Source organism: Manihot esculenta, chromosome 13 (genome assembly GCF_001659605.2).
Source record: "Manihot esculenta cultivar AM560-2 chromosome 13, M.esculenta_v8, whole genome shotgun sequence".
NCBI lineage: Eukaryota > Viridiplantae > Streptophyta > Magnoliopsida > Malpighiales > Euphorbiaceae > Manihot > Manihot esculenta.
In genome coordinates, this window is record NC_035173.2 from 11368222 (window position 1) to 11372695 (window position 4474).

The window sequence follows — 4474 nt, forward strand, 5'->3', positions numbered from 1 at the left end:
CGACATGTAGAGGAAGCCATTTTCGATCAAGGTCGAAACTCCTCCGCCCAGGGGCAGAGAACCTCAAACCCTAAAAAAAAAAAAATCCTCCATTTGCGTTCTTTTCTCACTTTCTCCTTTTTGTATTCTTTCTATATAATAAAATAAATTCCAACCATTGGCCAGAATAAATTAATTTGCAGCTATCCAATGATTTGACAATGCATTTGTCACTAAATTGTCAATCTTCTATAAGGACAAATAAAAACAAATTTTAAATGTTCTTGTTGTGAATAAAACTTCAGAAGTAAGTATGTATTTATATATTTTCACAAGTCTAATTTGATTTCGGTTAGTGGTTGTTCGGATATCAACATAATCAATATATAAAATTGGAAATGCATATATAATTTATTTAATTACATCACAAAGGTGAGGTCAGACACAGATATCTCCCTTAAAGGATGGAACAGAGTTGACCATCATCATAGGGTGAGAATCCAACAGCTACAAGTTGGCATTGCTTACAGTAACTAGGGAGTGATTCACAAAGTTTCTGTGCTTCCTTTTTCGGAGTTTCTTTCTTAGGTGGTCCGACGCTGATGATTACTGCCCCTTTCTTTTTCTTCCTAAGTTGTTTTGTTAATAGCACTGGATCAACATTTCCTATCACTGTCAATTCTCCCTTATTACCATCAACACTCACCTCATTAATACCTGTTAATTCCAAAGTAAAAAATAGTTGTAAGCCTGCCCTACTATGGTAATAATTTCAACGCCTAACAGTCAAAGTAATTATTTAAACCTTCCCTCATATTAATAATTTAATTCAAACATTTGCAATAAAAATATTTTATAAAAATTCAATCCATTGATTTTTTTTAACAATTTTATATAATTTTTTAAAAATTTATTTTTTATAAAATAAATTATACAAAATGGAGGGTTAAATTTTAATAAAATTAATAAAGTGTCCAAAATTCCTTTTTTTCTACTTGTCTACGGCTATCATTGAAATCCAACTTTACCACCATAGCAAACTCTTCCATCATCTCTTTTTTACATCCATTGAGCATCAAAAGATCAATAGTAATAAGAATAGATATTACATGACGAAAACTGATAAAACGGCTAATTAAAGTGAAAAAATTATTTAAACTTGCATAATTTTGAAATTTAGTTAATTATATCAAGATTTACATATTTAATTGAAATACAAATATTTAAAAAAAAATTATGGCTAATAATAGATATATTATTGTTTCCAAGACCCTAAAAAAAAAAAAAAGAAGAAAAGTTGGAAGGCTAACCATTTATTTGAGCATGCGTAAGAAATATATGCATATACGTAGTGTTTTTAAGAAGAAATAGAGACCTTCAAGTTTGGCAACAGCTTTCAAAACCTCCATCTTGCATTTGAGGCAGTTGATAATATTGAGACGCAGCACAATCTTCTACTTATACATATGAATGCAAAAAGATTTAAGCACAAGAAATATTTGGCATATACAAATTAATTATACAGCAACTCTCTGCTTCATAACTTTTTACATACCTTCGCATCCATCGCTGATATCCATGGATGAGCTATACGAATGGAGCTTTTTATAGACCTTTAACAGGTTACCCTTACACTTGGTTATATATATTATATATATATACTACTACTACTACTGACATAGATAAGGAAATCAATAAAAGAGTTGAGGACTACCGTTGGTCATTTTAATTGAATCCTAGAGTATTTTAAGTTTTGTATTAAAATAAATTTAGATTGATCATTTTAATTTAGAAAATTTGACTCGAATTTATTTTTTATTAAACTTTTTAATATTAAATTCTAATCATATTTCAAATCGGTTAATGAGTTATATAACATTTCAAATTAAAATACTATTTAATTAGAAAAATTAAATTATATTGATCAGTGTTGAAGTAAAAAAAAAAAAATCTATTCAAATCTAATCAAATATAAATTGCGTATGGGGAGAATAGGATTGAATCTACAATGAATTAACACTAAAAATTTTCAATTAATAACTAAAAAAAATAAACACGTAAAAGGGATTTTTGATGAAAAGTGAAAATAAAATAAAAAATTAAAATAATTAATAAAAGTAATAATAAAGAGAAAATCATATCAATATAAATAAATTCTAATTGAAAATTAGGAATTTCAGTTGTGAGAATTGATTATAGGAACAAAAATATTTTTATTTATTCCAATAAATTAGTTCTAGTTATGAGAGATACTCCACATAACCAATATCTCCTTAGGTATAAATTAATTAAGAAATGTTTACTAATTAATCCTAGCTAACAAACAATTCAAAGAACATCTATTGGATTTAATTTATCAATCGCCTTAAGAATTAGAGAGACCCAATTCTAACCAACAAACAAAACTGCGCGGTGAGTTTAAGTTAGATTATGCAATTCGTTAATGGGTTACAGTAATTGTTATTTGTTGTTGAATAACTCAAGCAATTACAGATTTCAAACATCCAAACTAACAATATATCACCTTGAAAATATAAACAATGGGCCCTATTAGCAATCATTAAAGTAATAATAATAATAATAACTGAAATTGCATGAATAAAAGATGAATAATGATGTTTAGATGTCACAATCCATGAAAAAACTGAAACTTTAACCTATCTCCAACTAGAAACCAAGAAATTAGCCACATATGACTATAAGAAAACATAAAAATGAAGAAGAGAATTCGGTTGGAAAAGAGATGTATGCGGCTATCGCCTAAGCTAGGAATTTATAGCAGTTGAACCCTAGCAGAACTCTTGCCAAGCTTTTGTAAAGATTTTGATTTGAATTACTTTAATTAGGGATCTCTTTTTTATTTGTTTTCTTTAGAAGAGATTCCTTGATTCGAAGGAGAAACCATGTTGCACTTAGAGGGAAGATATCATGTGAGATTCAACAGCTTTAAATGAGGAGATTTGAATCTTTCTTGCAAATCTGAAGTCAATTACGCTTTCTATTGAGATCTGGTGCGGACTATCGATTTTTCCAGAGGTTTGGACAAGTCTCTACTCCAATATTGACTAAATCATTAACAGCTTCTGTTAGAGATTCTGGGTAAATTTTGTCTCTACGAAGCAGGATCAGCTGGCAGGTTTGCCCAAATCGGTGGTCAAGTCTTGTTCAGCAATTTTCTTTACTATTTTCATTAAATCAGTCATTCCTATGATTTTCTATGAAAGTACATCAAAAAGCACAATATTAATCAGAAAACACTCAAATTAGTGCTAAAGATAGAGCAGTATGTGTGCTAAAATTATATTCTATCAAATACCTCTACACCTAGCCATTTCTTTGTTCTCAAGCATAGAATAATTTAGACCAACAATTCCTCCCTTCTTGTTCCTGTATTCCACTTAATTTACCACCTAAGATTCCAAGATTGAAGCGTTACAATGTAACTAGCATGAACTGAGATGACCCCCCATCCAAGTTTCTGTTTACGAACTATGGCTTAAAGGTGCTTTCCTTATAAGAGAGAGTTTATTAATGTTCATTCAAGCATAAATTTTTTTTTCGGATTGATTATGCAGCACTTACCACACCCTGCCCTTACCATTTCAGTGCAGTTTTGCAATGTACTTTCAATTTAAGAACTTGTTCTTGCTTGAAATGTCATCAACTTTTTTACGTGAAAGTGCATATTTGTGATACCCAATCCCGATTACTCAGCTAGTCACAATCTTTAAGTAGATACAAGCTCTGCTCATAGTTTAGGACCAGTGGAGCAAGTTTTAATTTATGCTGCACATTTTTTTTTTGTGTTTGCTTGTCACGGTTTAGGCAAGTTTCTACAGAAGTTACTGAGCATGCCATCCCTATCACACAATTACAAGCTTGGCTCATCTCACTAATAATTTAAGACAACAATTTAAACCACAATGAGCAAAAAGAAAAATCAGTAGAAGCCCCTCTAATGAATGCAAATCCACTATAAGTGATTCAATCAAAGTTTCAAGGGTGAGCAAACAAATGGGGTCATGAAGGAGGCTTTGATGATCTCATTATCATGATTTTGTTTGTGTGTGAGAAACAGAGCAAATATGTAAAAAAAAAAGTATTTTACATTAAATGCAAAGAATGTACAGTGTATGCTAGTATTTTGATCATAGTGTCCACAACTACCACCACACTTAGCTCAAACATTATCCTCAATGGAAAGAGAAAGAAAGTAAGAGAGTAAGTTTCTAGGGCATGTTGATTTAGGCAAGCCTGTGGTGGAATCTCAGGGTTACTGTCCATGATTAGGGAAAAAATAATTAATCAAGAGCTAGAGCATGCCCCTCCATGTGTTGCATTCTGGAGTCGATCCTATTTAAACGGGCAACAAGGGGGAGTCGGGGTGTTTGGCGGCAAGTGCCTCTGCAAGTGCTTCAGAGGGTCTATTACAGGTGCTGGAGAAGCTGGGTGATCTTAGTGAAACACACGCTCATGGAGTGGTACAACTGGACTT

At 31.3% G+C, this 4474-nt stretch overlaps 1 pseudogene; it reads right to left on the minus strand.

Moving 5' to 3' along the window:
- Positions 1-436: 436 nt before the first annotated feature.
- Positions 437-1445, minus strand: LOC122721562 (annotated as a pseudogene).
- Positions 1446-4474: the final 3029 nt, after the last annotated feature.